The sequence below is a fragment of the Schistocerca piceifrons genome, chromosome 6 (genome assembly GCF_021461385.2).
Source record: "Schistocerca piceifrons isolate TAMUIC-IGC-003096 chromosome 6, iqSchPice1.1, whole genome shotgun sequence".
NCBI lineage: Eukaryota > Metazoa > Arthropoda > Insecta > Orthoptera > Acrididae > Schistocerca > Schistocerca piceifrons.
The window spans coordinates 203547103-203559139 of NC_060143.1; the positions used below are offsets into that span (position 1 = coordinate 203547103).

Here is a 12037-nt window from a genome sequence, read left to right on the forward strand (position 1 = left end):
TTTCAGAGGTGTTTAAATTTTGTAAATGTTCCTTCAAATACACAATACATAATTTTTGGGTCCCCTCTCATAGTGCACATGTTGTCTCAGCATTGTTATGTAGATAACCCATCAGGAATATAAGAACAGAAACTTTGTTTAAATGATGGATAAGAGTAAAGAGAGGAGAACGAAAGGAAAGGAAAAACAGCTGAAAAGTGTACAAGATGGTACAAGTTGGACATGGGTAGAATGGAAGTATGGATCATCAAGGGCAAATGAAGATCATAAAATCCAAGGAAATGTCTGCATTTATTGCAGATCTGGCTTATGATGGGACCCTTCAGGAAGGATTATTAGTTATCCCATATGTCAGTCACAATGGCAACAGGGGCTAGAAGTTTAGACAATTTTAAAGGAACAGTGTTATTACAGGATTGAAAGCTGAATATATAGCAAAGGGCGGGTGCAAGTTACAAGAGAGACATAGGCAGGGACAGATGTCATACAGCTGTCTGCACTGGAGCAGATCCAAATCACAAGAGGGACAGAGGCAGAAGGCGTAAAGCCGTCTGCCCTCTAAGTGGCCTCAGACACCAGACAGTGAAATTCAGAAGCATCTCTCTGCAGGCAAACATGGGAGGCAGTTGCACGGCCTTGTCCCATGGTTCCTGACTGGTTATTCAGAGAAAAGTGGACTGTGTAATGTCTTAGTACTGCCTTTGGACTTTTGGTCTGTCGATTCAGCATGCTTATAGCAGCTTGTGTAGTTGGCTGGAACGACTGTGTACTGGATGTAAAATCTTAGCGAGGTAGAGAAACAATGAAAATTATTAATTTCTTGGGGTCTATGGTGCGCCTGACAGCTTTGGTTGTACATACCATTACTGGGAATGCACAACCCTTTCCCTCTTTCAAAAAGCCCATGGTACTGGCGTGAAGAAGTCCTGTTAGGGACTTGTATACTAAGAGGTAACAGAGTTTGGTAATATTTGAATTTGCTTTACATTAGAGTATAAGAAATATGAGAAACTGTGCACATAAAATAATTATTTTCTGAACTGTACAATAGCCAGTTTTGCTGGTGGCTTTTTCAGATCTAGTGATTGCTAATGAGGCAGGTCTGTTGAATTGAATGGTTAAAGAGAAACAATAGCTGCAACAGTTTTGTTATTAATAAGAGCTAAGTCCACGGGGAAAGTATTAAAGATTAATATGATACTTGAATACTGACAGCTAAATGTAGTAATTGATATTGTAATTTAATTGCCTTAGTTAATATTAATTAAAAACTTAGTAATAAGGAGCATATAGAACAGAATAAAATATGAATGTCAGTGCATTTTTCATGAACAAATACAAAGTTATAATATTATAAGTAGGATTAATTTTAAAGATTAGATCCAATATTAAATGCAGCGGTTGGATAAAAATATGGAATCACCATGAGAAATGCATGCTAGAACATAAATGTAGATTCTAGACAAGCCTGCAGGTTGCACAGTTGTGTTTGACTGCAACGGCATCTGTGCAATGTCCTCAATACATTGCAAGTGTCAACTGTGGTCAGAACAAGGTTCTGTGTACTTGTGAATGTATTATGTCAGAACTAAGTGACTTTGAATGTGGGCAAATTTTTGGTCCTCTTACAGTGGGTGTTTCCATAACCAAGGTAAACAAAGTGCATGATGTTTCAAGAAGCGCTGTATTTGCAGATTTATGCCACATACATGGAAAGTGGAGAAACATCAGTCAATAATTCACTGTGTGGACGAAATTGTGTGTTGAGTGACTCTGATGGACAGTCATTGAATTCATTTCTACACAGGGTACACAAAAGAACTTGACCCCCTTCTAACAGCCGTGTACTGCAAGTCTCTAGAGGAACGGAAGGTTCCAAATGATTGGAAAAGAGCACAGGTAGTTCCACTTTTCAAGAAGGGTCGTCGAGCAGATGCGCAAAACTATAGGCCTATATCTCTGACATCAATCTGTTGTAGAATTTTAGGACATGTTTTTTGCTCACGTATCATGTCTTTTCTGGAAACCCAGAATCTACTCTATAGAAATCAACATGGATTCCGGAAACAGCGATCGTGTGAGACCCAACTCGCTTTATTTGTTCATGAGACCCAGAAAATATTAGATACAGGCTCCCAGGTAGATGCCATTTTCCTTGACTTCCAGAAGGCATTCGATACAGTTCCGCACTGTTGCCTGACAAACAAAGTAAGAGCCTACAGAATATCAGACCAGCTTTGTGGCTGGATTGAAGAGTTTTTAGCAAACAGAACACAGCATGTTGTTTTCAATGGAGAGACGTCTACAGATGTTAAAGTAACCTCTGGTGTGCCATAGGGGAGTGTTATGGGACCATTGCTTTTCACAGTATATGTAAATGACCTAGTAGATAGTGTCGGAAGTTCCATACTGCTTTTCAGGATGATGCTGTAGTATACAGAGAAGTTGCAGCATTAGAAAATTGCAGCGAAATGCAGGAAGATCTGCAACGAATAGGCACTTGGTGCAGGGAGTGGCAACTGACCCTTAATACAGACAAATGTAATGTATTGCGAATACATAGAAAGAAGGATCCTTTATTGTATGATTGTATGATAGCGGAACAGACACTGGTAGCAGTTACTTCTGTAAAATATCTGGGATTATGCGTGCGGAACGATTTGAAGAGGAATGGTCATATAAAATTAATTGTTGATAAGGCGGGTGCCAGGTTGAGATTCATTGGGAGAGTCCTTAGAAAATGTAGTCCATCAACAAAGGAGGTGGCTTACAAAACACTCATTCGACTTATACTTGAGTATTGCTCATCAGTGTGGGATCCGTACCAGGCAGGTTGACAGAGGAGATAGAGAAGATCCAAAGAAGAGCGGCGCATTTTGTCACAGGGTTTTTTGGTAAGGGTAATAGCGTTACAGAGGTGTTTAGCAAACTCAAGTGGCAGACTCTGCAAAAGAGGCACTCTGCATCGCCATGTAGCTTGCTGTCCAGGTTTTGAGAGGGTGCGTTTCTGGATGAGACATCAAATTTATTATATACTTATACCTCCTGAGGAGATCACGAATGTAAAATTAGAGAGATTTGAGCGCGCACGGAGGCTTTCCAGCAGTCGTTCTTCCCGCGAACCATAAGCGACTGGAACAGGAAAGGGAGATAATGACAGTGGCACATAAAGTGCCCTCCGCCACACACCGTTGGGTGGCTTTTGGAGTATAAATGTATATGTAGATGTAGATGTAGATGTATAGTAATGAAAAATAAGAAAACAGCAGCGTGAAAGGTCACTGCAGAACTGAAAATTCGCACTCACAAACCTTCTCAGCATCAAGATAACACAAAGGGAACACCTTAAGAAGGGAATTGCAGGGTGATCTGGGATTCTAAAACCAGTCATCAGTTCTGCAAATGAGCATAACAGGAAAATATGATGCCGGAATCATAAAACCTGGACTGTAGAGCAATCAAAGACTGTCGTTTGGTCAGATGAGTCTTGTTTCACGCTGTTTCCAGCTTCGGGCTGAGCTTACATCCCACAGGTGAAATATGTCGGGGGTTAGGTGATGATTTGGGCAGCCATATCATGGTGTTCCATGGTCCCCATGGTTACTCTGCAAAATTGTATTACTGCCAAGGATTATATGACCATTTTGGCTGATCAGGCCCATCTCATTGATACAATGTTAGTTCCCCAATGTTGGTGCTGTGTTCCAAGATGACAGGGCCTCTGCTCATAAGGCTCACATCATCCAGGACTGGTTTCATGAGCACGAGGATGAATTATTGAATTATTGCATCTCCCTTAGCCACCACAGTTACCAGATCTCAATATTATTGAGCCATTGTGGTTGACTTAGGAGAGAAGAGTGCTTGATCACTTTGCACATCCATCATCAGTGCCTAAACTTGCTGCTATTTTGTAGAAAGAATGGTATAATATTCTCTTAAAAACCATACAGAACCTGTATTTGTCCATTCCAAGATGACTGGAAGCTGTTTTGAATGCCAACGGTTTTCCTGCTACATATTAGGCATGGTAATGTGTTGTGTTGTATATCTTCCTCAACTGCATTTACACAGTTAAAAATGATCAAACCCAGATGAAGTGTTTAGTGAATAGCATGAACTGCAGTGGTAGTTACAGCAGAATCATGAACATCCTTTGCCATGCGGTGAATAAAAAGAAATCAACTGTCACTTTCAATTTTAGTTCAAAAACAAGTTATCTGTCTTAACTAACATCAGCGTTCTTGCTAAGGCAATATGATGAGTTCAGTTAGTGAACAGTATTGGTGTAAAATGCACAGACATTTATAAATTGGGGCAAATGCCCAGAGTAAATGCCAGGGCAAATGTTCAAAATTCATAAATGCCCAGGCATTCATGCATTTTAAAGATTAATTGATTAGCGGCACTTATAAAAAAAATTTAAGCCAATATTTCTAATTGGAAAAGGTGTTTTGCAATACTACTGTTTTAGTGGTTGGGTAACCAAGTGGAAAAAGCTGCTCGAGAGTTAGGCGAGAGTTATTAGGAAATATAAATTGGACTATAAACATAACATTTTACATCTTTAATGAGAAGGTTCTAGGTGGTCTGGGCCATGGAGATGGGTTGTTGTAGTACCAGGTTTGTGAGGGCCAGGGATTGGGGGAATCTGAAGAGGTGGAGGTCATTGTGAAAGGAGGGATGGAATCCAGAGCAAGGGTCCAGTGTAGCAGGAATGGTGTAAAGGAAAGAGGAATGATGCAGAAATGGGCAAAACAGGTGGCGATGGTTGTGAGAGGAGCTGGATAAGTGAAAAGACTTGTAAAGAGGCATAAAAAATTTGTAAAGACACACAGAAACACAAACAGACTTGTAAAAATATCCAAAAATATGCACAGATACATGAAAATATGCACAAACACATAAAATATGCAAAAATACATGAAATCGCTTGAAACCACATAAAAAGATGTGCACAAATACTTTAAAAACGTACAGAAACATGGGTGAAAGGTAACAATGAGGTATGGGAGTATGTGTATGTTGCGATAAGTGAAGAGGGAGGGAAGGGGGATGGGATAGGTCGAGGATCAAAAGATTGCGTGGCACAGGCAGATGTGGAAAAGAAAATGCTAAAGTATGTCAGGATGAGGGATGAAGTAGGATCAGTAGGAATAAATATAATTCCAACCTAGGGGCATTAGATACCGCATCAGTGATCCGTGCGGTCATGAAACCTGTGTTGTGCATGGACGATTGTTGATACAGTGTGGCTCAGAAGTAGATGCAGTTTGGAAGGCAGTGAATAAACACAAGAAAGCAGACCACAGGGTGGTCTACTTTGCTCTTGGCCACAGTATGGAATTGGCCGTTCATCCTGGTGGACAGCTGGTTGGTAGTCACACCAATATATTTGTGCATATTTCTACATCGTTTGTATTTGTGCATATTTTTAACTATTTGTGCATATTTTTACGTATATGTGTGTATTTTTAGATATCTGTGTGTGTTTCTGCACGTCTTTATGAATTATTTATGCATCTGTTCCCTTATCCAGCTCTTCTCACGACCATCACCCATTTTTCTGTCATTCCCTTTCCTTTGCCCCATTCCTGCCACAGTGGACTCTTGCTGCATCTTTCTGCACCAATTCAGAATAGTATCCCTTTCCCTGTCTAAAATGGCATCCCACATCCTGTTTCTCAGATGGTGACTCAACCAAGGAATCCCCCCAAATGGCCTAACTGTAAAGATTCCTTTCTCTGGATCCCACCCATCCTTTCACAATGACCTACACCTTTTCAGATTCCCCTAGTCCCTGGCCCTCACAAACCTGTACTACAAAAACCCATCTTCATGGCACAGGCATCCTAGAACCATCTCTGCTCCCTTCACAAGATACTACTACTCTGTAATCCCTTCTCCATACACCACATCTCCGAAATTGAATCCCTTGCTATCCAGAACCTGGAGGAGCATCCCAGACATCACTTCCATAAGTTATGGAGCCTGCTGATGTCCTACTGTCGCCTTTGGGCACTACTATCTAACCCTATTGCACCTACAGTGTTCCTCCTCGTCCACACCTCAAAGCGGTTAAACCCTGCCTAGCTGATCTTTTCAACTTGCCACATCCTCCAAAACTCCCTACAAACTCTTCACCAAATCCAGAGCCAAAACATTCCCATAACACTGTTGTTAATCTTTCCACTAAAACCCTCATCTCCACAGAAGTTTCAGTCCTATTCGAAGTTCTCACCTTTAGCCCTACATCCAAATTTAACCATGCTGGACTTGTCAAAGACGTACTCTCCTTTCCCTGATCCCTGCATTGAGAGTACTGCTTCACTGCCAATCCCTCCAACCAAAACCACACTAATTCCAACGTTGAACCCTACCTCTTCCAGTTTCTACTGCCATCCAACTGCGATCCTTCACCCTCCCACCCAACCACCTGCTCGTCACCTTACAGGAATTCCTTACCTCCAGCTTAGCCGCACCATTCTTCCCCAGATCCCATCCTCAGAGCACCAACCTTTCAGTAGAAGAAAGAACAGCCACACTCAACATCAAAACAAATCCGACCTAATCATCCTACCTGCAAGCAAATGTTCCACCACAGTCATTATGAATCACATTGACTACGGGCAGAAGGGCTCTGCCAGTTATATGACTCTTCCACCTATAAACTCTGCCAGAATGATCCTGTCCCAGAAGTCCAGCACAAACTCCAATCCCTGCTTAAAGCCTTATGCCCTTCTCAGAACATCTCCCCTGAATCTATTTCCCTCCTCACCCCTACAACACCCCACACACCCACCTTCTACATGCTCCCCAAAATCCGCAAACCCAACAATCCTGGACACCTCATTGTGGCTGGTTATTGTGCCCCCATTGAAAGAATTTCGGCCCTCATTGATGAAAACCTCCAACCAGTTGCTCATAATCTAGCCTCCCATGTCAAAGACACCAGCCACTTCCCTCACTGAATCTCCACCATCCCCACCCCTTTACCTCATGGATCCTAGCTCGTCACTGCTGAAGCCACCTTCCTGTACAACAACATGTGCCATGCCCATATTCTTACATTTCCCAACACCCTTCAGACCCCAAACCCACTACCTCATTCCTCATACACCTTACTAACTTTGTCTCATCTGAAAGGAGGTAAGTAAACAAATCTGCAGCACAGCCATGGGCCCCCGCATGGCACCCTCCTTTGCCAACCTCTTTATGGACCATGTAGAGGGGATCTTCCTAGATCCCCCAAAACACCAAAACCATAGTCTGCTTCAGGTTCATTGATCATATCTCCATGATCTGGACTCAGGGTCACAACACCCTATCTTCGTTCCTTCACAGCATGTGCACCTTCTCTCCCAACTGCTTCATGTGGGCCTCCTCAACCCAGTGTGTACCTTTCTAGATTTTGACCACCTCCTCTCTGATGGCTTCATCTGCTCCCCTGTCCACATTAAAACCATCAACCACCAACAATACCTGCATTTTAACAGGTACCATCCCTTTCAAACCAAAAAATCCCTCCCATATAACCTAGCTGCCTGGTTATGGTATATCTACAGTGACAAAAACTCCTTTGCTCAGTGTGCTGACAGTCTCACCAAAACCTTCACAGACAGGCAATATCTCCAAGATTTATTCCGCAGACAGATCTCCCATGCCATTTCCCCTACACCCCCAATCATCCCACCACCCCCAAGAACCAGCCACAAAGGAGTGTCCCCTTCATCACCCAGTACCACAGTGGACTGGGACAACTGAACCACATCCCTCATCAGGGCTTTGATTACATATCTTCATGCCCTGAAACGAGGGACATCCCACCCCTCCTAAAGTGCTGTTCCATTGCCCATCCAACCTCCACTGCATCCTGCTCCACTTCTATGCCACTCACAGTCCCAACCTCTCGCTACGGAGGAGGATCAGGTAGTGATAGTGGTGGAGCAGGGAATAGTCTTGATAGGGACGGGGAATATGATGTAGGTGGTGACCTTATAAAGGTAGCTACTGAAACTGGTGGCACTAATGTGCATTTCGTGCAACTGTTTCAGCGTCATGATCAGCCTCGTCTCAATGCAACTGTTAGGCATGTTAGCACGGGGCTGGAGAGAATGCTGATGGCAGAGGGCATGGGTCACATTGCAGTGGTGCCAGTCGAGTCTATCAGTGGATCGGTTTTCACTAGGCATGGCCTGCACCTCAATAGGTGTGGGAAGGGGAGGCTGGTTAAGCTTATAGGTGACAGTGTAGTGGGTGGTGGTGGGATCACTCATGTAAGAATTCCTGTAGTAGTTGGTGTTAGAGCTGCACCTTTTTTAGACTGAAGCTAGCTGAGAGGTATACCTGCTTAAAGGAAGTCCCTCTAACTAAGGGCTTACCTTCAGAGGACATCATGTTTCCAGGTAGAGAAGAAATTAGCATATTTCATCAAAATATAAGAGGTATTAGAGATAAAGTTAGCGAACTGCTTATAGATGTTGACTCTGAAATTACTGGTTTATCATAGCGCTACTTAAATAATTTGACAATTCAGCGGCTTCATTTACCAGGATACAGATTAGCTGACTTTTTTCAAGGAGTCCCTTGCAGGGTGGGGGAGTGGCCATGTACATAAAATAGACAGTATTCCATTTGAGTGCATAGACATATCACGGCACTGCACTGAACAGATATTTGAATGTTGTGCAGGGGCAGTTGAATTTAGTGAAACTAAACTTCTATTGTTGTTGTTTATAGGTCCCCTAATTCTGACTTCAGAGCATTTCTGCTCAAGCTAGAGAGGGTTCTTGATTCACTTTATAGGAAGTACTTCAGTATTAATTTTGTATATGATGGTGCAAGAAAAAGGATGTTGGTAGATATCAAAATTCATATGATCTGATGTAGACTGTGTTTTTTCCAACCAGGATACTCGGGAACAGTAGCACAGCCATAGATAATATTTTTATTCATTCTTCATTACTGGATGGCTGTTCTTTTAGTAAAACGGTGAATGGCCTTTCATTCCACGATGCACAAATTTTAACACTAAAAGGCTTTTGTACTCAGACAAATATCACACATAATAATAGACTATGTAGGAAAGTTAATCTAACAGCAATACAGAGTTTTTTAAACGTCATCAAGGAACAAGAGTGGCAGGATGTTTATAGTGCCGATAACATAGATGACAAATATAATACTTTCCTTAACACATTTCTTACACTCTTTGAGAGTTGCTTTCCATTAGAACAGTCTAAATGAGATACTAGCAGTAAAAGGCAACCTGGGTGGCTGACTCGTGGGGTCAAGCTACAACAGCCCATTACAAACAGTACTGTAAGGTGCTTAAAATATTATTAATAAGGCAAAGAGTATGTGGTATGCAAATAGAACAGCTAATTCACAGGATAAAATTAAAACCATATGATCAGTTGTGAAGGAAGTGTCTGGTCAGCAGCACAAGGTTGACAAAATAAAGTCAGTTTGTAGTAAAAATATTTCTGTTACTGATAAATCAGATATATGTACAGTATTTAACAATCATATTCTGGGCATTGCTGGTGAATTAAATAAAAATTTAGTTTCTACGGGGAATCATATAACTCTCTTGGCAAACACCTTTCCGAGATTGATGTCTGAAATACTCCTCTGTGATACAGACAAGAGGGAGACTGGGTCAATATAAATATAAGACCAAGGACTCTCATAGATATGATGGAGTGCCTAGCAGATTATTAAAGTACTGTGCTGCTCATGTTATTCCTGTATTTAGCTATATTTGTAATGTTTCCTTTAGGATTGGTCAGTTTCCTGAATGATTAACGTACTCAGTAGTAAAGCTGCTTGATAAAAATGGAGAAAGGGATAATGTAGATAATTTTAGACCTATTTCTATGCAGTCATTGTTTGTCAGTGTTATTGAAAAGGCTGTGTATGTAAGGATAACTGATCATTTTATATCACACGATTCGCTATCAAAGGTACAGTTCAGCTTCAGAAGTCATTTAACAACTGAAAATGCTATATTCTCTTTTCTCTGTGGGGTACTGGATGGATTAAACAAACGGTTTTGAACACTAGGCATATTTTTTTATTTAACTAAGGCATTTGATTGTGTTGATCACAAAATATTGCTCCAGAAGTTAGACCATTACGAAATACGGGGAGTAGCTCACAATTGGTTCACCTCTTACTTTAGCAACAGACAGCAAAAGGTCATTATTTATATAAATGCTATTCCCTCTAGTGTTTTGGGTAACTCTAAAATATTTCTGTTTGCTGATGACACCAGCTTGGTAGTAAAGGATGTTGTGTGCAACATTGGTTCCGTTTCAAATAGTGAAGTTCATGATCTAAGTTCATGGCTTTTAGAAAATAAACTAATGCTAAATCACAGTTAGACTCCATTTTTACAGCTTCTAACACGTAATTCAACAAAACCTGACATTTTAGTTGGTTGGTTGTTTTGGGGAAGGAGACCAGACAGCGAGGTCATCGGTCTCATCGGATTAGGGAAGGACGGGGAAGGAAGTCGGCCGTGCCCTTTGAAAGGAACCATCCCGGCATTTGCCTGGAGCGATTTAGGGAAATCACGGAAAACCTAAATCAGGATGGCTGCATGTGGGATTGAATCGTCATCCTCCCGAATGCAAGTCCAGTGTCTAACCACTGCACCACCTCGCCCGGTCCTGACATTTTAATTTCACAGAATGGACATGTGCGTAGTGAAACTTAACAGTTCAAATTTCTAGGTGTTCAGATAAACAGTAAACTGTTGTGGAAAGCACACGTTCAGGATCTTGTTCAAAGACTTAATGCTGCCATTTTTACTATTCGAATGGTATCTGAAGTAAGTGATCATTCGACACGGAAATTAGTCTACTTTGCTTATTTCCATTCTTTTATGTTATATGGTATTATATTTTGGGGTAACTCATCCCATTCTAAAAGGATATTTTTGGCTCAGAAACAAGACATTTCGGGCAATAAGTGGTGTAAAATCACGAACCTCTTTTTGACCCCTGTTCACGAGTCTGGGAATTTTGACATTGGCCTCTCAATACATATATTCCATACTGTCATTTCTTGTTAACAATATTAACTTATTCACAAGAATAAGCAGCTTTCACTCAGTTAATTCTCGGCAGAAATCAAACCTGCATTTGGATCAGACATCTTCACTCTTGTGCAGAAAGGTGTGCAGTATACTGCCGCATCCATTTTCAGTAAGCTACCACAAGAATTCAAAAAACTTAGCAGTAATCCACGTGCTTTCAAATTGAAACTGAAGAGTTTCCTCATGGGTCACTCCTTCTATTCTTTCGAGGAGTTCATTAAGAAATTAAGCCAATTCTTATTGTATTGTTGATTGCATTTACTTAAACTTATAGCTTGACGTTTTTTGGGTTCATGAACATTTTATTTTTATCTTTTATTACTTTTATGTTGTAATTTCATGTACTGATACGTTCCATGACCTTGGAGATTTGCTCCTCAATTTGGTCCTACGGAACTTGACGTGTAAATAAATAAAAAGTGAATGGCCACTGCCAAACTGTGACCAAGAACAAAGCAGACCACCCTGTGGTGCAACATGCAGCTGAACACAACACACCTGATTTCAATGGCTGCTTCACTACCCGAGCCATCTGGATCCTTCCCTCCACCACCAGCTTTTCTGAAATGCACAGACGGGAGTTATCCTTACAACACATTCTCCACTCCTGTAATTATCCTGGCCTCAGCCTACAGTAACATACTGTCCCCACACCCTCTATCCAACAGTTTTCACCCCCTCCATCCTGTATATCCTCCCCATTGTCATCTCCCACCCTATTTATTTCTAGCCCTCTGCCAACGCATCTACCAGTCTTTCCCTGTGCCTCTCCTTTTTTGCTTCTTTTTTTCTCCACCTCCCTGCCCCACAACCTCCAGACGCTGTGCCTGTTGGCAGTATAGTTCCTGCACACTCCACCAGATAATGTTTTTCTGTCTCCCCTCCCATACACTTCATCACATGCCCTTCTCCGCCCCCTCCAGATTGCTGCTTGAA

General features: G+C 41.6%; 1 protein-coding gene across 2 annotated transcripts in view; it reads left to right on the plus strand.

Moving 5' to 3' along the window:
- Nucleotides 1–12037, plus strand: part of LOC124802532 (protein EFR3 homolog cmp44E) — an 87559-nt gene that overhangs the window by 31008 nt on the left and 44514 nt on the right. The gene's annotated exons all lie outside the window — the stretch shown is intronic.